General features: G+C 41.0%; 2 protein-coding genes across 4 annotated transcripts in view; one reads left to right on the forward strand and one right to left on the reverse strand.

Moving 5' to 3' along the window:
* CMSS1 (cms1 ribosomal small subunit homolog) overlaps window positions 1-22,585 on the reverse strand; it is a 243,125-nt gene that overhangs the window by 68,803 nt on the left and 151,737 nt on the right. The window lies entirely within an intron of this gene.
* The window catches only part of FILIP1L (filamin A interacting protein 1 like), a 208,872-nt gene that overhangs the window by 37,558 nt on the left and 148,729 nt on the right, over window positions 1-22,585 (forward strand). The window contains exon 2 of the mRNA XM_051608058.1: window positions 19,489-19,631. The gene's annotated coding sequence lies outside the window, so the exon portion shown is untranslated. The remainder of the gene's footprint in view (window positions 1-19,488; window positions 19,632-22,585) is intronic.

Here is a 22,585-nt window from a genome sequence, read left to right on the forward strand (position 1 = left end):
AACCTGGTCTTGTACCACTCTGCATCGCTGTATAATCCATTTAATTCTTGTTTTCCCCTGAGTCTTTCACCCTGCATCTGTCAACTTTTCCTATCCTTTAGCTGACCCTGAGCATTCATGTCTCTCTCACAGCTCAACCCTATTAACCTGGCTAGCCTACTGGGGGTCTTTACTGTGCCTTTGACTTACACAGACGTTTTTCTGTTAGTGCAAAAAAATCCTAACTAAAGTCTTCCAGCAAGGCCAATACATATGCTCATAGCTAACCAAATACAATAAATCTGAAAACTGAACCAATAGAGCAGTTAGATCAATTACATTTTCTTGCAGTGACTAATAATTCCTTTTGTGTTTTAAAAGTAAAGACTTGCAGTCAGCTGAAGCATGGGAAAATATTTAATGTGATTTTCCAAAGCATAGCATTTCTGAAGCTCTGCCAGTGATGTAGTAGACTGAACAAGGCATTCTGAAGTACTCTCACGTGTAACCACATTGACTCTATGATACCGGTTATTTAAAGCCTTGTGAGATTCACTTATAATTCTAGGTAAGGTACATTTCTTGATGTATTACACTGGCAAGCATCTGAAGCTGCGTTCCAAAAACTGAAGTGCAAATTTCACAGTCTCCAGCCCTGGCAATTCGCATCCTATGAAATAATCAGAAATTTTTGTCTTTTGCAAAATAGCTGGGATCCCAGGTGTTTGCAGACAGTTTTTCTATTTTGTTTTCTAGACCTAAAAAAAAAATAATCACAAGAGCTGCTAGCAGGTTGGAAGGAGGTCAACAAAACTAGTGTCAGGGGCTTTTTATTTCCTTTCTTTTAAGCTCCTTGGGGAGTCTAGTGATCAAAACTTAGCAAAGCACATAAGCATGTTGTGTAACAGGACTGTTAGATCTGTTGGCTTCAAACTAAACAGACCGTAAAACAAAATTCCTATTATGGAGATTTCTTGATGTTTGGTGGTCTGTCATGCATTCCCACTACGGAGAGTCATTTTCATCCTCTTGCTATTAAGGTCTCTGATTAAAGAGTGTTGCTGAAATACTTACATGAAATTACTGTAATTTGGGAATTTTACTTTTGGAAAAAAATGTAACAGAATAATTAACATGTCTATCAATTCTGCCCTCTTAATTAATGCCAAAAGTGGAAGGACTGGATTATTAACCACTCGCTTGCTTTGGCTATCAAATTGACAGAATGTTGGACACACTCCTAGCATTTCAGCAATGCCAGAAGCCAGAATCTTCCTCTAATTCTGCCCACAAAGACCTGTCTGAATGGGCAATGCAGACTCACAAGACACAGCTGACATAAAGATGTATCTCCCTAGAAGAATCTGAACTAATACTACACTGCTGATCCACACAAAGGGAAAGTGGAAAATTTGAACCATATTTTGTATTTACCCCTAAGCAATTCTTGAGTGAAGCTTAATAAGCTGGTTTTGGTATCTGTGAGGTTCTGTGTATCTCTATGCTAACTACGTAAGGAATGCCTCACCTTTCCTCATCTGATGGTGTGGCCTGAGAGTTGATATCAGTAGAGAACCTTTCCAAAGCTTTCCTTATAAAATGCTAAATCTCTTTGAAGAGCTTTTATGAACAGTAACCCACTACTGTGGCTTACGGCCAGTGGCCAGCAAACGGTTTTGAAGTTTCACCAGTGAGACTGAGAGAAGAAACCAGCCCATGTGCCATAAGCACTATAAGCCAAATCTTAGTCACATGGCATTCAATGGCAAACTTTTCTACAATCCAAAATTTAGTTTCTACTTACAGAAACTTGCCCATTAAAAAACACAAAAGACTGACCTTAGACTTCCTCAATAAAAATACTAAGGTAAAGCATTTTGCAACACCTTCACAAGCACCTAATGTTGAAAATATCCTTCAAAAAATAAAATTTCACATCCTTTAGTATTTTAACAAAGTATTCCATCTTCCCACTCTCCCGGCACTTTACAAGCAGGTTTTAACATAATAGAACAATTTCTAAAACATAACATGTAAAATTAATCACATATAGCAGACTTCTCTCAAAAGTGAAATTCCAAATTTTGTGGGCAGTTTCCTCTAAACACCTAAGTCAGTCTCTCGCCCCAAACATGTAAAGCAGTGCTTCAGATCTACACATATAACTTGAATATTATTTCTCAGCTCCTCAGAGTTAACACTGATACCTAACAAGCTTTATTAAAAAACAGACAAAAAACCTCCCAAAGAAGAAATGCAGTTGATTTTGGATGTGAAAAAAAAGAGGAAAAATATTCCCAGGAAAAGTTACAGCTAAAGGAAAAAAACTAACTGCTTACACATCTGCTGGAATTGTGAGCATCTTACTCACTGAACTACACAGTCTCCAGCTTATCTGACATGGCTCCATGAATATGTCTCTCTGCCCCCAGTAGGAACAGTTAAAGAAGTTTTAAAAGTCTCTGAGGACAGTTTAAAATTAGTCAAAAATATAGAACTATGAACCAAAAAAAAACGCCAAATAAAGTCTCTGATACACATGGAAAGATCTGAATTTAATTTTGCAAAAGACTGATTTTTAAGCACAGACAGTAATTTATTAACTATGAAAATGTTTGACTGGCCTAGACATTACCGAAGACCTTCCCATTGCTAAGTAACACTATCAAATGTTCTGGTTTAAAAAAAACAAAACAAAACCCCAAAAAACCACCAACCACTCTGTATGTTTTCCACCAAGGAGAAAGCAGCAGATAATCGTCCTTTGGACTAATGGCAAACATACTCCATGCCATGTGTGTAGGACAGGTTTCCAGGTGACACTGTAGGAGAAACAGCAGTTCTTCAGCTGGCACCCCCGAATCACAGAGAAGTTTGGGTTAGAAGGGACCTTAAAGATATCTAGTTCCAATCTCCCTGCCACAGACAGGGACACCTCCTACTTGACCAGGTTGCTCCAAACTCCATCCAACCTGGTCTTGAACACTTCCAGCGATGGGGCAGTCACAGCTTCCCTGGGCAACCTGTTCCAGTGTCTCACCCAGAATCGGAACCACTGCATGTGGGAGTAATGCACATTTACCAAGGACAGGGATAACAAAACAGAATTACGAGTTCCTTATAAAGGCTTCTGGTTCCCCTTTTCAAGCCGAGAGACTTCACTCAGCACAGCCCAGTACTAGCTGCCACTGCCCCTCATTTTTCAGGTACAGAAGTAGTCACATTCACACTCATACAAAAACCTCCCAGCTAATAAGATCTAACCAGCAAGAACCCTGTCCTGGGCAGGAAAAAGAAAAGAAGCCTTACAGTCAGAGGAGATGACAGAGAAAAGCTGTCCATAGTGAAAGGTAGACTATATCAAGAGATGAGAAAGTCCTTCTGACAGCAGCTGTTTCCTTCTCACTGTACGAGCTTCACTCCATTAGTTTCACTCCCCAGATTTTCTGAGTCAGGCACTAAATAGAGTGGGACTGTATAAAGACATGGAAGGGAATAAATGAGATACTCAAACTACCAGCTAAAAAATACAGCTGAAAGGAGAGGGAGTAAACCTTTCATAATCTTGTGAAAATGCCAGGTCAGCTAGAAGGTGTATGTTTGTCATGTTTCTGTAACTATTTGTCAACTGTCCTTAGTCTGCACACTAGGTTTGAACTTAAAAGAACAGCAGACAGACAAAATTGATTACTGTTTTCCCTCATCACTTCCGTGATTCTACAGCCTTCAAATGAGCGCAGAAACATAAGATGTCCCTGACATCCAATTCTGACCCCTGTTGGTCAGATCTTTTCAACCAAACTGCAGAGTGGGTGTGAGCAAAATGCAAATTGGAGAAATTAATAAAATGTAGCAGTATCAAAAAAAACACTACTATGTTTGCAGTTTCTTTTCATACTACAACCAGACTTATATTTTTGTTTATTTTTCAAGGGCTAAGCACTCTTCCTTAGAGGAAACTTAACCTCCATCCAATCTGATCTTCCATGCAGCACTCCACAAATCCAAACAATTGGTTCGGTCTCCTGACTTTGAATAAATCAAAGCACATTTGATAATAAAGCCTATGAACTGGAAATTCTGTTTGCAACCACCAGCTGGTGGCCATCTTGCTGACCAAGTAATTTTCTTGTATTGAAAGATTCAAAGGTGAAATATGAAAAAAATTCCTAAATTCTTGCATGTGGCTGTACTTGCCTCATAGGGCCTTATATGTACCTGCAAAATATAAACAAAACTTAGACAATCCTAGCACTACAGTTCCAGAATTTATGAATGTTTTTATTACAGATTTTGAAGTTATTTGCTTCCAAAAGAGGCAATTAATTATTCATATTTATTTTTATGTTTCTTTCTATGGCTTTTCCAGCAGAAAATAGAACAACTAATTTTCACTATCGGCCCTAAAAACTTTGATCTTTTATTTCAGAGTTAGTCAATCTGTGAGAGACAATTAACTACAAATAAACCAATTTACAATTTCTCAGGTTTCAACACACAGAAGGCAGAAGACTTCAGGTAGAATACAAAAAACCCAAAAGTTCCAGACTTGACCCAATCAGATGTCCACTTGGTTTAATTTTTCTAGTACCCAGTGTTGACAAAAGCCCAGAACTGTCCTCAAGTCAAAACCTAATTATGCAGACAATTTGGGAAAAGACGACTGAAAAAGACTAAAGTGTAAATCAAATTGTGTTCAATTCTGGACCCCTCACTACAAGAACGACATGGAGGTACTGGAGCATGTCCAAAGAGGTGCAATGAAGTTGGTGAAGGGTCTGCAGAACAAATAGTATGAGGAGGGGCTGAAGGAACTGGGGCTATTTAGCCTGGAGAAAAGGAGGCTGAGGGGAGACCTTATTACTGTCTACAACTACCTGAAAGGAGATTGTAGCCAGGTGGGTGTTGGTCTCTTCTCCCAAGTAACAAGTGATAGGATAAGAGGAAATGGCCTCAAGTTGTGCCAGAGGAGGTTTAGAGTGAATATTAGGAAAAATTTCTTCACCAAAAGGGTTGTCAGGCACTGAAACAGACTGCCCAGGGAAGGGGTGGAGTCTTCATTTCTGGAGATGTGTAGATGTGGAGCTTAGCGACATGGTTTAGTGGTGGAGTTGTCATTATGCTAGTTTAACAGTTGCACTTAATGATCTTAAGGGATTTTTCCAACCAAAATTATTAAATGATTCTATGATTCTAATGATTCTGTATGTAAAATTAGGCTAAAGTACCCGCAGGCTGTATTATTCTTCAGAAAAAAACCTATCAGCTAGATTTCTGTAAACCAGGTGCAGGTTTAAGGAGCAGTGGGTACAGTAATTAGATCTGCCCTTACTCTTCACTCAAACCTTTCACAAACCACTTGATTCAACAGAAGGTGTTGGGAGAAGCTGTGGTTCTGCTAATCCAAAACCCAGATAGCTATCAGAGTTAAAGGAGATCTGACTGGCATAACAAGGAGTCAACCCCTTAAACAAACTTTTGTAGGGCTCCTTCCCTAGAGATTTCCCAATTTCTATGAAAACAACATTCCAAATCTAGCTTCCATTGCTAGAATTAAAACAAATGCTACAAAGGTGTGACAAGATGGAGGTCTTCACACAGCCACTGAGTCAAATGATGGGATCTCACTTACTGCTTCAGTTACCAAAGTTAATAGTTCTACTATGCCTATAAAGACAGGCTTCAAACTGACACTATTCCAGAGGTCACAGCTCACAAATTCCAGGCAATCCATCATCAAAACCCTAGTAGCAGCCAAATTTAATATCAGCACTGGCTAGGATATTATTAAACAGGCAGATCTGCACTAAAGCATTCTCACATAGCAGCTTACACAAAGATCTCAAATTTTTTTTTATCAGAAAATATACTTAGTCACCTCATTTGATCTCAGCAAACAAGCATGGCTGATTTCCCATCAATGCTGCAGATGCAGTGCCTTACAAATAATGGTTCTTTCTCCTAAAGTAACAATGAAAGCCCTCCTTCTTCCATACTCCCTCCTCTATAAAGTTTTTCAGGGTGTTTTCTTCTGCTAAAGACAGAAAACTTTAGTCTTGACCATTTAAGCTCACTAAAAGATAGTAACTCACCCATCTTTCTGCACTGCTAGCTAGTCCAAATCCCAATTTAGATTGTTTTTGTCTCTCCAGATTTCGCCTTTGGTAACATCTGAGTAAGTAGCCGTATTTTCTCTACACAACTTCTACCTTTTTTTCTGATTGGACTGCCAGAAGCTTTTCAAATGGAGGAAAAGTAAAGCTAGAAGCTTGTTTTGGGGTAAGGGAGCTGCTTTTAATTTCAACTTTTAAAAATGCTTGGTATATGGGTCATCCAAGCTAGCAGGATTTTAAAATGCAAAGTAAAGTAACCACAATTAACAGATGGTTTTACAAGAGCAGTGGTGAGTAAAAACTAGCCACCAGGCAAATTATAACATGCCAGATTGGCTAATGATTAAAGAAAGAGGTGGTTGCACCAGCTGCAAAATAAGCACCATTTTTAACTCTTTTAATTTTTGGAATGCATAGATTTTATTTGCATTTTCTGTAATGAATTCTTATAATCATGTCCATCAAGAGATAGAAGTTGTGTTCTAATGTTACTTTATAAAAATGTTTTAGACACTGATTACAGTATTTTGAGGAATAGCCAAAATGTGAAGGCACAGAGGCAATGAAAAGGGTGCCAAAGGGCATCTTTTCATAGGTTCAGTGAAAAGGCTTAAAGGAGGCAAAAGAGCATGTCACCACTTAATTGTCCATAGTAAAAAAAAAAAGTCAGTTTGGTAATAAAATTTCCCTCACTGCCTTTGTATTAACACTACTAGCTCAAGCTCTAGCTGCTCACTTGATACTGTACAAAACCTAAAAACATATATGGTAGCCAGTGTCTATTATCTTGGAATTTTTTTCATGATTTATAGGATGTTCAGGTGCATCTTGTTAGGAGAATAGGTCCAATCCAACAGGCCACAAGAGGTGAGGCTGCCACAGCTCGATGCTCCTAGGTGCAACCAGTACCAAGACTGAAAACATATTCTCAGAAGGCACAAATACTCCCAGAGCACATGCACACACTGCACACCCACAGACACATACAGCCATCACACAGGTAACACACAGCTCCTCTCTGGCTGAACAGGAAGAGGTCTGCTAGTGAGAATATATATGTTTTATATGTACACACATGTGCTTACTATTTATATGTGTGTGTAAATTTACATATATACATGTGTCCATGCACATGGATAATACAGATCCCTTCAGCAGCTGGGCTCCGATATGCAGTCTGCCCAGTAACCACTCCTGGATCCCAGTCTTCCCAGTTGCTGGCACCTGGACATATGAACTCCCGAGGGCACTGTCACACTCCAGCTTCTGGCACAGACCATCACACACACATCCAGAGCTGCTTGGGCCTCCCCTGCTCCAGACATATGTAGCTGGCTCCCAGACCACCAGCTCACTGGCACAACCTTTGCTACTGCTTCCACAGTCAGCTGCACACCCACACGTGCTCCAGGCGCTGCACCAGGGATGTACAGGTCTCTGGCCTCTGGTCCCACCCTAGTAGCTGGGACTTGGTTTCACTCACTTGTGTGTCCCCCAGTCCTGGCACTCAGACACATGGACCCTGTATCCTGCAGTCACAGCTCAGCTGCTGGCAGCCTGACCTCCGCTTGCTCCAGCAGCTACACCACAGTTGCTGTATTCAGACCCCCAGTTAGACACAAAGAATCGAGAGTCTCTCACCCAGGAATGAGGTAGAAAGGAATATAAGAAGAAAACAGCACAGCCTGTCCTGTCAGGCAGAGGGCACGGCCAGATAAGCATACTGACCAGCAAAGCTTTTAGACACAACTGCTCCTTTTTATGCCCTTAGCCCTCTGTTTTCCCCACACTTGTCCCTCCCCAAACCACCTAAATGCCTCCCTTCGCCTGCCCTTGGTTCTTCTGAAACATCCTATAATAAGTCCTGGGCAACCCCAAAATGCTCTTCCCCTTCATCCCATCACGTTTGCAATACAACTCAGCAGCAAACCCCCTCAGTCCAAAAGGTGCTCTGGTGTTGCCCCATCTTGATGGGTTTCAGGTCTGGACCCTGAGGCTGGGGCTCTCCCGGGACAGCCCAGACTGAGTGTCCCTTCCTCCCAGTCCTAATTAGAGTTCATACCTGCCCCTTTGCTCCTCTGGACTTGTGGAGGTGGGCCTTTGGTGGGCTGATGGTACCCATGATGACCTGGGAGGAGCCCAAGGCAGGGCGTTAGTTGGGATCCCCCATTTGACTTTGTGCTCACATAGCCTAGCAGATCTTCCTGTGCAAGAGTGACCTGGCAATCAAAATGCCATGCCCTACCCCCAGCTTTCTTTTTCTTTCTAATTTATTTATTTTTTTCCAAGTGGTGAACATCTGCTCTTCCTATTGAGCATTTAGTATAATTTAGTGGAAGAATGAAAGGCATCTGTATTAGAAACACAGTGGCACTGAGATCAGACCAAACAATCCACACAGAAAGCATGAAAATAAATTCCAGCTAGACACAAAGGTGAATTTTCCAAATTCCAATACTTTATTTGTAGAAAGGGAAGCACTGAGCATTTGTCTGTGATCTTTTTAAACTTTTAGTCTATTATCAGGCAAAGAACTTCAATCTCATTTAACATTTACCCTGACCGTGGGTTCCTTCAGCCTGGCCCAAACCAGAGCCCACAAGCTGGCTTTGACACATGGGATCCTTTCAGCTGGTCCAGCACATCACCTTGGGAGAAGAGGAGGAGTGGCTGCCACGGCAGCAGACAGGCCTTCCTGGCCAACAGAGACACACAGAGCCAGGCTGGCCAACCACTCCCCTTCTGAAAGTTATTTTTGCTTTCTGATGGACCACGGCATGCAGCAGTGCTTAGCACATAGGGGGAAATCGCGAAGCATTTCAATCAGTTCTTTCCAAGGGTGGGGATAATGATCACTGCTTATGTAATCTGTCTTTTGACAAATGTGATTCTTGGAGCTCAGCTGAGCTGCCATTAGTATTTCTTTCAGGTTAAAGGGCCAAAACATCTTTCAGTCTGATGTTCTTCTAGCTTCCACCATTGACCACAGATTCAGCTAAGAAGTTACATCACACTTCTAAATGCCATCTATACTGTTAGCATCAAGCAAGGTGCTTTGTTTAAGGCACAGCTCAGAAGGCAGGATTTGGGAACACAGGGACTCTGAGAGTCATACGTAAGCAAACAAGCAGCAGCAGCAGCATTACATTGCACCAGCCTCATAGGTCTCAGGTACTACACAACACCCAGTCTGCCCATGTGACAGTGGACTGGCTACCTTGGTGACCCGCAGCTTCTGGAAAGAGGCAGCCCTAAGCACCTTTGAGCAATTGGCAATCTTTCCAGCTCGCTTGCTAAATTAGAAACTTATTTAACCTCTTAATTGACAGCATATAATTGTATTGTTTTACATGCAGAGTCTGTTCACAGCATAATCCTTGAAGAAGCGAATTAACTCGAGTTCTTGGTTTTCTATACCACTTAGTATAATTACGTATCACTTAAAGAAGACATCAAACCAAGAAAAGAAAACAGAGGCAATTAAGAAGGATCCCTCTCAACAAAAACAACACACTGATTAATTGAAAGCCTGTTCCATAATCTGTCAGGAAATGGTAGTCATGCATATCAATTTCAAGGTAACAAGCATTAAATAAATGCAGAAAACCAACTGATGGAGAAAGGCTGTTATGAAAGCCTGTTACAACAGCAATAAACCCAAATCCTGGAAGAGTTACAATGGTCCAAGACCACATGTTCTTACCAAGTACAAGAACTGGCTGATAAACTGCATGTAAATTAAGAACAAAATAATGGCTATAGTCTTCAGATGGCATCTGTGACGAGAAATGGCTCATTCCAGAAAAGGATGCCAACCCACCTGCCTCTGCTCTGAGTGAGTTTAGGTTGATTCTTACTCTCAGTCAAAATTCTACTAACTTGAATGACAGCTGATCCTATTGATGCTCAGTAAACCAGTGTTGTGTGTTTAGAAACTTAACTGTTGTACACATATCTAGGGAAAACCAGTATTTTCTGTTAATTTTGTAATATCTTACAAGAAAACAACCCATAAGGGCATACCAATGTGAACAGGCATGACAGAAAACACTAGCTCCCTCTTCTTTAAATAGCTTTGGTTAGCAAAGCATAAAGGGTTTATTGCAGACTTCTCTGCCCACACAACTACTGAGGGATGACTTCAGGTTAGCAAGGTTAAGGAAACAGCTGAAAGCAGCAGCTCTATTTTTAGGTATTTTTAATTCAGAAGCCTCTAAACAATGTCCAAAAAGGAGTAAATTTAAATTAAACAGAGGGGTGGGGTTTTTGTGCCCCCCCTCCCCTTATTAAATTTTAGAGATCCTGTGAAACAGTCAATTGTTGCCACTTCCAACTGAACATGCCTGAGTCTGCCACTGCTGTAACTGAGAAGGGCAACAGTATTCTCAAGACCAGCATGCTATGGAAGCTGATAATGCTTCTGCATTTTTCTTCCATCTACTGCTAATAAACTTCATTAACTAGTCTATAACTCTCTGTTGACTCAGCATCAGTCTAGTCTATTCTGGTATCCGTGGGCTTCTTCCTTTTTCACTGTTTCCTCCAAAGCTCATCCATACTTCCAGTGTTTCCAGTGCTTGCAAGGGCAAAACAGGTTTCCTTTACTTGGTCTGGCTAAGTAAAAAGCAGCAACATAAAAATCCTACTTACAAATTTACTATAAAATAGTTTCCTTCAATACTATATTCTACATGAATCCTGCCTGTAGGGCTAACGTGCCTTAAGGTGAGATAGCCTTAAGACACTTCTTCATCCCTCACTACTACTTTTTCTGTGGTTAGCAGGCTACTGTCAACCAGCATAACTATAACTCTCAATGAAACAACTACAGGTGCCACTCAAGTAAAGGAAAATGATGGCAAGGGAAGCTGGGGCTCAACATGAACATCAGCATCAGTTTGTCTTAGGCTGCTCTACACTTATCTCATTCCTAGATATTCCCACATACTTCAAACTGTGAAATTTACCTGGGAAACCTTTGAGACTTCCCTTAGGTATTTCTGTCATAGTAAAAAGTAAAAGCTGAAGTATTGAGATATTTTACTTCAATAGGTGAGATGAAAAACTCCCTTACAGGGAGGGAAAAAAAATAGAGATATGGTTGATTCGGGCTATGGTTGCTGCTGTTGTTTTGCTGTACTTCAAGTAAAAGTACGTTTTTTAACAGTGACAGAACTCAGTAATAACTTAATAGCTGTAACTTGTATAGTTAATCTTTGTTAGATTCTCCATCACCTGAATCCTTTAAATCAATATTGGGCACCTCCTTAGAAGATAAACTGTAGCTCAGCCAAGTTTACCGAGTTGTATAAAAACAAGATTAGGCTCTATGGTTTATGTAAGATTGCAACCATGACATAATGTCTCTAACCTTAAGTATTCACCAAGCTGTAAAATACCCCAAATACAAAAGACCTAGGAGCTACTGACTCTAATGGTCACATAGATGGGCATGTAAAATGGACTGCTATATGACAAATGTCATAACCAAGTGCAGTAACTGACAGGGGCAACTTTGGTGAGGTATGGAAAAATACTACAAGCACTACTATGCTGCAAATACAGGGCTGAAAATAAAAATGCACATATTGTAAAAGGACAAACCCAACTACAGAACATATCTGTCCTACCAGTTCCATGGCAACTGTAAGAGAAAACATACACACTGACCTGAAATAGTAGCCACTTAGTCCAATTAAGAACAGTGCTTATAAGGGAATAAGCAAGAGCCAGCTGACCACATATCCATAAAAGCTGGAATGTTTTCTGTTTCCAGACAGTGTTTCAATGCCTTCACTATTTTTACAAAAAGATAAAGAAAATAAAGAAAAAAAAAAAAAGGGGAAAATAGGTGGGTTTATCCCTGATTTTACAGTCCCTGGTTGCATGAAATTAACACGCTGAACAGATGCATACTTCAAGGACTTCTCCTAATCCAAACTGCCATGTTTCCAATCTGTCTTAGAACCTGATGATAAACTCAAACTCACTTAACCATGATCTGATCCCACAGGCTGATCTAACCCTTACACAAGCATCCCACTCCTTTCCCTCACCAGAGACAATGACCTGCTCACACAAATCAGCTGACAAATTCAAAATGCAACAGCCGAATCTGCCCTGTCAGGGAATTAACTGGCATTTCAGCCCTGTCTGTCCACCAAAACAGCCTTCACAGTACCAAAATTCACCACTCTAACGACATTAGCTGTAGTGAATGTCTAATAAATGCTAGGAACAATCATACAGATCTGTAAGAACAGTTTTACAATACTGATTTGAGACTCCTTCCTAAAGAAAGTCTTGCATAGTATGTTTAGCAACTCTCTATCAGCCCACCTCTATGGTCCCTTCTCACCGCTTGTCAATTTTGAAAGAGAGACAGAAGTCCTGAAGATAGTAAACTCCTAAAAATCTGGTAAGAAATCAATGAAAAGAAAGGAGATTATGATCAGGACACATGGAAAAAAAAATTTAAACAGATGAACTCTGCAATTATAAGTCTTACTTGGTGGTACAGCACCATTTCTACTGACTGGACATAGCAGACACTGGCTATTGCCTAGTGGAAGGTTTCAACAGGGAGCGAAGTGTGAAGCTGAGGTTACTGCAGAGCTGGAGGTTCCCAAGCAGAAAAGGATACAATTAATATATCTTTAGGCTACAAACACTTTGGATTTGCATGTTTAACTATAATATATTTTTCTATTAGAAAATGATGATGTGTTCATGAGTTCTCCACGTGTGAGCATAACCCAAACCAAAAAAATCTGTCTAGAATGAAGTATTATTTATCATCTCCTACAATAACTCTAACTGTAACAGAAGTAACCTTACTCATGTACTGCACTGGTCATTAAAATATTGTCCAGCAAGCAAAAATAAGCTAAATACTTTTTTTTCCCCTTTTAAAAAAGTCATAAAAGTGTGACACTTTGAAAAGCTGACACATGCATACACTCCTGCTGTCTTTACCATGTCCGATTTACAAGTATTTCAGGATTTTGTGAAAACAAGATTAACATGGAAACTGTTCTGCAGCTCGGTGACCTGTTGGAACCAATTCAACTACTGTGCACATATTCCTTCCCTGTAATGCAATGTAATCCAGCAAATGGGAAGGAAAACATGGCAAAACAACATGGCTTTTTTGCATTTAATAACCAGTAAGAGTTGGGACTGCTATTCTCTACCTTGCTCACTAACTTGTTAAAAGCTGTCCTTTAAATCTCTAGAATACCTTATTTCTCATGACTACTTTATCCAGTTGTCCAGTCTGAAAGTCCTAACAACTGCTGCTGTTTGAAGCATTGAGAATGTTACTTGCACATACTTTATAAAAATGGTATTTGTTAGTAGAAGCAAAACTTTTAAAGACTGGGGGAAATACCCTTGGGGTTATCCCCTTCTGAGAGCTTGGTTTTATGAGCGAACCTGAAGAACTGCCAGACTTCTAAAGTGACAACACATTACGAAAAAATTTCCTATGTGTTTTGCAAATTTTAAGTCATCCACATTTCACAACTGACATCAGGGTTTTTAATATCAGCTCTAATGAAATATAACTCTCCAATGACATAGCTGTGAAGTACAGAATTTTCATTTCACTAGTTGGCAGAGAGGCTTTTGGCCTTAATATTATTATTATTTCTTACGTAGAGCCAAAACTGTCCTAGGCCCTGCAAAGACACATCTGAAGACAAGACCTTTTCCTTCTATATGCCATAAACACTGTCACTGCAGGGTATTCAGACTAACAGAACGGGTCACACGCATTTTCACACAACTGCTGTGGTCAGGTTATATGTTAGGACACAAGAAGATGAATACAGTGTAAGGAATAGTTTGCCTTCATCATCTCTACAGTCTCAATTTCACTAAATCTCTTTGGGTGGGATTGGATAGTTTAAGAGATTTTCACTGCTTAAAAAAAACCTCCTACAGTCAATGAAGAAATTCCAGTCATCAACAAAACCCTGAGAGGAGCAGTGGGCAAGCTGAGGATTAAAATTAAAATGTTGTTTTAAAATCTGGTTCTTGTTGAGATCACATTTCTTTTGCTAGATGAGAGAGTGGGTGTTTATTTTAAAAGAACAGGTACACACAAAGCTTGTGACAGTTTAACTGCACATGAATAAAAATCAGAGGGCTCCCAATTGGAAATGACTGAATTATGGATCTAACTGAGAAGAGCTCTTCCTTCCCTAAAGCACAACAACTCAAGAAGCATGGAATACAGAAAAAGACAAAATTTTCACTTTCTGAGGCCTACACCCTTTTGACTGAGAAGAAATCAAGAGCATGGCAGACAGCAGTCAGAAGGGGAGCCTTGCCTATTCAAAAGCCCCAGAATAGTTGGTAGGAGCACCTGACACAGGCACTTTTTTCTGAACTTGTCGTGGGAATAAGCAACAGCAATAGCAATGCTGTACTCATACCTTCACCTGCACATCGTGCTCAATGCATGTGTTTCTTCAGGACTTTGATGTTGCTACTTTAAGAAAGAAATGTGCCTCAACTTGGCCATTCTCAAGACACTTACAGGCTGCAGAGTCTGCACATTGTGCTCTGGGACTAAGCAACAACCCTGCAGTGCACAGGGATCCTGACAGCCAGAGGACTCCCACACACACAGATCCAGCTCCAGTTTAAGAGGGAATTTGAATGGGGTATCTCATGGCACAGTACACAGTGACAAATCTAGGCCTGACCTGAGAAAATGTACACAGAAAGAAGAAACAGGTAAGAAATCCTGACAAGTACAAAGGGGAAGCCACTGTTGCTGATCTAAATGCCACATCTCCATGTGGCGATCATGAGTGGAAACCAGAAGGGTGCAGCATCTCTGCCATGGGGCCAATGTGTACATGCTCAGCTTGGGTGAGACAAAGAACAAAACCCAGCATTTGGCACATTAAATTGAGAGGTAGAAAGAAAAGCCTCCAAAAAACACAAGGGATAGATTGCTGGCAAGAGTTAATACCAAGGTTCATTTGTGGGGGTTGGCCTCCTGTATAACTCCTGTGTTAACACCTTGATGGATTCATAAAACGTAAAAGCAGTAGACCAGTAGCAACTTCCTATTTAGACTGGACTCTGATCAAGGTATCTCAGGACCCATGCCCTTTTCTGCATGTTTCTGAAATCCTCAAGGACTTTTTTAGTGGGGGTCTGCAGTACCTGAAGAGCAAACAGTTTGAACAACAGCTGCACGTCAGCTCCATCTGAGGCTACAGCAGAAGCTGAAAAGAAATAATGTTTAATTTTTCCAGTTTGGGGGGCAGGTGAGGAGGGCAAGAGTTTGCATAATACATTTGGGCATGGCTTGCAGCAGTGGTAGTTGTCTCTCTTGGTGCCGCAGTTCCTTTCCAAAAAGATAGCTGTGCAGGATGAAGTAAGTGTTATCCTTCAGTTTCTCTAGACTGCTGACAAACATTAGACTGGCCTCCAACACTGATGGAATACAGAAGAGAAAATACAGTGCATGACCTCCCAAAAATGGGTGAAAACCTTGGCTCTCTTTGGAGGATACTCTGGGAAAAGGTGGACGATAAATAGGGTCTGGTAGTCTTCTCCAGCTTCATGCAATCAAGTGAAAGTTAGCAACAAAACAGATCTTCCCACCTCTCAGGGGCTGCTTGAACCTTGCAGGAAGAGACAGCACAGTAAGATAAAAACTGGCATGCACGCCTGCTCTCCACAGACCAAAGAGACCATGGTCAGGACTTGCTTGTTGTGTAATGATGCTTTGTACTGAGATCTCATACAGTAGTTCCTTAATTTAGGTAATTACATTTTCTGCTAGTGGGAAATGGTCTGCATTGACCATATGCAATGAGCTATCGTCCCACCAATCATATTTCCATAATAATTTACCAACATTTGTTTTAAGTCACTGCTGTTTCTTCAGAGCTCTCTTGCCTCTTAAGCCTAAAACCTACAAAACACTCTTCCCCAAAGACAACATGCCTTTCATCACACACTAGAGCAATAAATGGCTTAGGAAGGGGAAAACTAGTTAACTAGTTGCTAAAACTATTGAGATCCCGTCTGTGAACTCAAAAATACTATTTCTCACACGGATCTAGAGTCTTAATATGCAAAGTTGCACTAAAACGGTACTAAAACTTTTACATCATCCACCCCTACAAATGGAGCAGTCCCCTCCTACCCTTCCACAGCTTCCAGCCTCAAATATCCTGGCATAAAATGGTCAGACAAAATAGGTGACTTATGTTTTTATTGGTTCCTCCAGACTATGATGACATTTCCTAAAAGCATCAAGCCAGGAAACTATTAATGTCTCTGAAAAAATTGAAAGGGTCAGGCTATTTCAAAGTGCATGTGTTTGCTAAGGAGCCTTTGTTACAGAAGTATAGGCCATTTAAGATTCGATTAAGAACAACAAAAAGTATTTAGGATTCAAATAATATTTCTAGCTTTAAGGTTTATTATCAACATATTTGTAACACCTCTGTGTTATGTAAGTATTATCCCTCCTCACCTTTTTGATAATTAAAATAAGAAGGTGAATCAGTTTCCCTAAGATTCTTTAAAGTAGTATCTTGATACCAAGATTAGAATTCCCTGCAGATCTGTATGTGGTCCCAATCTCAGTCTGTTATTGGAGGGATAAATGGAAATGGTAATGGAAAATAGCAACATTTTAAAAAGGAAGATCAGGAAGTTTTTCTAGATTTATCTGAGCAGCACTGGCCTGCACTTGGCAGCACAAGTCAGGTCAGGCATTTGCAGGTGGGCCAGAGATTCCTTAAAGTAGGAATGTGTGTTTCGTATACAAGCACTAAACCAAACAGTATTCTCATAGGACCATAGCACACTGCATGCAGGACAGAAAGAGGGCTCCACAAAACTTTCTCATTTTCTATTGTACACTACATATATATCTCTTTGTTTTGGCTCCTTTCTTAGTTGGTCTGGGAATTACCAAGAGGAACACAAAGGACTTATACAAAAGCCTTGGAGGTAAGGGTGCTCCAAAGGCATCACCACTTAATTAATGGCCAGATCAATTTATCCCTAAAATCCAGTTCTGATCTTGACTGCACTAGAGTTTGCACAAAGGTTGCAAAGCAGATTGAAACCCAACCTGCCTGCAGCAGGTACAGTATGATGTATAGTATGATTTCTTTTCTTTTACAGAAAAGAAAGTGCTGAGGCATCCTAAAATAAGTTCAAGTCACTCTGCTCTTATTGACTCAAGAACCTCACTCATCTGTCATATCTCAAACAATCACCAGCTGGTCACACCACAAACACTGCAGGTACAAATAGCACTATTGCACAGTGCCATCTCCTGGGCAAGCAAGATTAGAAACAAACCCTCTTGCCTCCCTTCTCGCAGCAGCCAGTGTTTTAGCATCATCTCCCATGTGCTGGCAGGCCAGACATTGCCTCTGTTCTCAGCAGGCAGGCCATGAATTCACGGAAAGAGGAGCAGGTTGTTTACAGGTCCTACCATGAAATGTGAGAGTCTGCAGCCCGCTTTTGAGTGAGACAGTATCTGCACAGGCAAGCACCACACAAACCCACAGGATTAAGTTCACTCTGGGTTGCTGGCTAATCACAAATTAGCGATCAGGGCTTCCTTTCAACATCCAAACAGGAAATGGGAGTGGAGGAAATGAAAGCTTAATAATTTCTTGCATGTTAAAAAGTTACATGAGCCACTCCAATAAAAAAGTTTTGCTAAGTGAACTTAAACCTAGCACACTGTCTGCCCCAATCGTAAGCATTTATCTTTAAAACCAAGCTGCGCACCTTGGAAAGAAAACAGAAAACAGCTCACTTGGCATATCTTATTTCCAAGACAACAGGACATCAAGCCATGAACTGAAGTCGGGATCCTACCTTACTGTAGTCATAAGTATGGACTTCACAATCCCCAAACCAAAGCAGAAGTTGTAATTCTGGCATCTCTCTTGAAAAACAAGAAACATTCATAAAAAAACCCAACAGGATTAAAAGAGTAACTTTTGAGTTATCAAAAACTGTTGAACTTGTAACAGTTCTGACAACGAAACAAAAAAATCAGATGTAAGTTCCATTTCTTTCTAGTATCTTTCAGGGCTACTGTACTCATTGGCTCTGCATACCCCGTAACATCTACCACACAGTAAAGGGTCAAGAAGGCTGGGGAAGAAAGTCCTTGTTGGATAATTAGAACCCTAAAAAGCCAGAGGAAGCAAAGGACTCTCAGGCCTCCATGCCTAACACAGTGAGGGACATCTCCATCTTCAGGCCACCACATCACAGCCCCTGGCAAAAGCGAAAAACCTAACACACTCCTAACTTGGTGCTATCTTCACTGCAGAAGGAAGATAAAAGCTTTGTGCAGCTGTTGAGTAACTCTCAGGAGTTCAAGACAGATGAAAAGCCAGTCTCTTTGTTGCCTGGAGATACTGAGAGATTAGGGACAAAAGATGACATATATGGGTGGATGCAGGCTGATGTTTTGAAGGAACAAAACTGTCCCAGGAATACAAGGCAGAACTCCTTGTTTTTTTTATGGATGTGCCCAGCAAAAAAGAAACACCTCTTGAAGAAGTTGTAAGACTCAATAGTCCAGGAAGAGATTATTTATGTGGGCTGCCTGGAGAAAAGAACAAAGGCAAAGGAACTTGGAAAAAAAAAAAACCTGCTGTCAATGTATCCACTGCACGATCTCATCTCCCAGGGCTGCAAGCAAGAGCAGACATTAACACAGATAGTTACCATGGCCCACAATAAACTGGCTGGAGTAAATAAGGAGATAAATCTGTGTGGGTGCATGCTCTGCATTATAGAGTGTGAAGGCAGGTTTTTGCCTGGTTTCAGCAGCAGAGACACAGGCAATATTAGTTCCAATGCAGCATTTAGTATAAAATGCTGTCTGTCATAAGCCACCTCAATGTACTTGTTACACTATACACATGGCTGGAAATGTGGACCTTCCTGTGGAACCTTATATTATTGCTCTGAGGAACAAAAAAAAGGGAAGAAAGTCTGTATTACATGTGAACTTCCATCCTGGATCCTCCAGGGTCAGATAATTTTTCATAGTAGGCATTCCCCATTTCCAAGGTGACGGAACGTGGATCAGATCTTTAAACAGCCTGGATTTTAGACCACCCATTAGCAAACTTTCCAGAAGAGTTTTGAAAACTAAAAAACAGTGACTGAATAAGACTTCTGGGCAGTCTTTTTTTAAGTTTGTTTGGGCAGTTTGTTTTTTAAGACTTAATCATAGATAGATATTACCTCTTTCACTGGAAACACTGATACTCCTTCCAAAGGACTCAAATTGCTACCTTGAACTTGAAGACTCACAGTATCAACTGTGTCCAACCATTTACTTCTGTGGAGTCACTAATCACCTTGTTCACTTATCTCTTAGGATGTTTGTATCCAGGGCAGCAATGCCACTTCCTACTACGTGAGAAAGACCATGACGACTTTGCAGGACTGCCACCTGCTCCGTTCCCAAAATGACGGCGTCTGCCAGTACATTCAGGTTTCCAGCCTGTGATGCTCTAGCAGGTGAGTTGATCTTCACATAATTTCTAGATCACTAAATGTTTTTCCTTAAGCCAGGGATTTCCAGTTTTCCTTCTTTCTCCTTCCAATGAGCAAGGTCAGAGTTTCCAGACACAGTTACTTCGGTAAGGAGTGCTTATGCCTGTTTAGCTGCTATGACTGCATCAACAATCCACCACCAAAAAATGGAGAAGGAATGTGTTTGACAATTTTTAGTGAGAGAAAAATTATGATCCATGTCTTCCTTGCCTACATTCACACAATATCCAAGTTCACATGTTCTATCCACTTAAGTGACCAGACACCAGGTAGCTGTTAAATAATATTAAGAATGATTTCACCATGAGATGCTTGTACTGGATCTCACCCAAAAACTTTGTATATATTGCATATATTACTGTTTTGCTGCTATTGTCTCAAAGCAGAGCAAGAACTTTGACAAATACATGCATGAGATCATCCAGACGAGGAGATATATGTTTGCAGAGGTGTGGTAATACTTGACAAAATAGATTACCTTTTTCAGTCTGCCTTCCAAAATAACAATTTTATTGGATGATGAACTCAGGGGTTCCCAGAGTTTGGTCCACAGAGGACAACTTAATGGGTGTGACATCAGGCTAGGGGCTGCATAAGGAAAACCAATCTGCATGACAGTGCAGAACAGCCACAATTTGAAAATCCTTCTGAGGTTCATACTTAGCAGCTTTCCAGGTTAGCCTCTGGGAACCCTTGACTCAGATGCTGAATTCTTCTGAGGATCATAAATGATCCTTGTGGGGTTTTTTTCCTCCTCAAAGACACATTTCTGAAAGTTTTCTTTTTTTGATGAATGCTGGGCTGTTTGTTACACAAGCAGAAGACTGACAAGGCAAGAACAGACATGCTAATCTTTCAATTTATAATGTCCTTGTAAAAGCTTGTAAGCTCAAAACAAGTGATTGTCTTTATTGAGAAGGTCTCCAGCCCTAGAAGCAGCTCATGTTATATTTGGGTGGTGATGGAGGGGAAGGGGCTCTTACTGCTTAAATCTACAATAGACTTTTGAAGTTTATTTTCATGGTCTGAAGGCTTGGGATGGTAATGATATTCTCTAGAATACCATTTTCATTGTGGTCTTGTTCAGTTATTTGCATGATGTGGTTTCTCTGTGCAACAAACATACACAAAGAAGAAACATGTCTGCCTTGCATTACCTCTGCAAGGAAGACACAGAGATAGCCTACAGAGGGTAACAGCTTATTGAGATACGCTGCCCGTAAGGGTATCAGTCTCCATTGATACCTCTTCAAGTGGAGGTGACAACTGCAAACTGCACGCAAGATTTGAGCACACAACCGTGCCAGTCAGATGACCATTCGATCATGGTGAAGTAAGATAAAGTTTTAGGTTTACAGATGTTCTCCTGCACTTACACTTTTTGTGGATACTTCTATGGCCTCTCATTCCCCATTGCACACAGATTCACAAAATAAGTGAAGTTAGCACCTTGTTCTCCAGTTTGCAGGGTTGGCAGGAAGGCTCACTCAGCTGGTGTGGCCTGTGTCTGCTATGAGCAGGGCTGCAGTTTACTTACCTTCACGCAAATCAATGGAGTACCTTAGTCCTTAGGTACAAGTTGGTGAAGCAGAGAATTCCCTCCCATCAACAGAAACTACCTGAGGAACACACTATAAGCCTTTATCAGCAAACCTTCTGACTTTTAGTTCAGATGTTTTGAGGGGAAAAGCCACAGGCAAAATTAAGAAGCAAACAGAAAAATCTCTGGAACGTCCTCTCTGTTCAGAGCTCAGAAAAGCTCTGCTATGCAGGGAGACCTGGCATCAGCCCCACGCTCTTCCAAGACACAAGGGACTCCACCAGGGTGTGAGCTCCATTCCTGAGCAAAAAAATTATTTTGCTTCTGTTAGTCTGGCAGCCCTGCCAATGAACACCTAAAGTTCCGCGCAGGAAAGCACGTGTTGGGTCACGCACTCCTGTTATGTTGGATCGCAGGGTAGGGCCTGTGGTTGGAGGACCATGTGTCAACACGAACTACGGTTGTGCTCTGCTATGGTTGGAGCACCTTTGTTAAAAGGTCTCCTGTCAGTAGCAGGCATGACTGGCTGGCAGAGATTTGGCTTAATTGGAGCAATGTCCCTTTTGCTCCCTATCCCACATGACAGGCGTGGCTGGCTGAGAAATCAAGGCTCATGCTGCCCCAAATACCCGCCCTGCCTCCTCACCAAAAAGGAGAAAAACCAACTGCCTCTGTTGCAAAAGGGGTGCGATCCAGGGTAAACTGCGGGGGAAAGTGAGGCCAGCTCCTCTCATGATGGCTTCATCTCCACTGCATGCACTCTGCCATGTCTGGCCACTGAGTCAGACAACTTTCAGAAAGGTGCCTAGTCCACATGAAACAGAAAGGCCAAAGAAATACCACTTGCTTTTAGCTGAAGATCAGGCAGTAAGGGCAGACAGCAAAGTCACACAGCTGTGACAAAGGGTATGCTGAGCAGCAGGTTTTCTACATTGCAACCAGCCAAGGAGGCTGCATCTGATGTGCGGTCTGTTTAAGAAATACAGCCTCGCTGTTTTCTGTGTTTTATCTCATTCTGATCATGAGTTAAACAAGCCAGTCAGCCTATTGTTCTTACCACATGGTAAGTAACTAGCTACATGTAAACAAAACAATTAAGCTCCATAAGGAACTACTTGTCATTCAAAGCTGAACTAAAAATTTTGTTTTGTTTTGGGAATACAAATATAGTAAATTACTCACAGTTAACTATGACTATGGGATTATTCCCTGCACAGAAAGGCTAAGTAGAACAGGCAGCACAAACTGGAAAATCACCTTTATTCCTCTTTTTCCTGTCATTAACCATCTCCAGACCCTTCTGGTCTCACGGCTAGCTGTCTCTTGCTGGGTATCACCTTAGTATAACTAATTAATGATCATGAGCACAATACAGACA

The sequence above is a fragment of the Apus apus genome, chromosome 1 (assembly GCF_020740795.1).
Source record: "Apus apus isolate bApuApu2 chromosome 1, bApuApu2.pri.cur, whole genome shotgun sequence".
Taxonomy (NCBI): Eukaryota; Metazoa; Chordata; class Aves; order Apodiformes; family Apodidae; genus Apus; species Apus apus.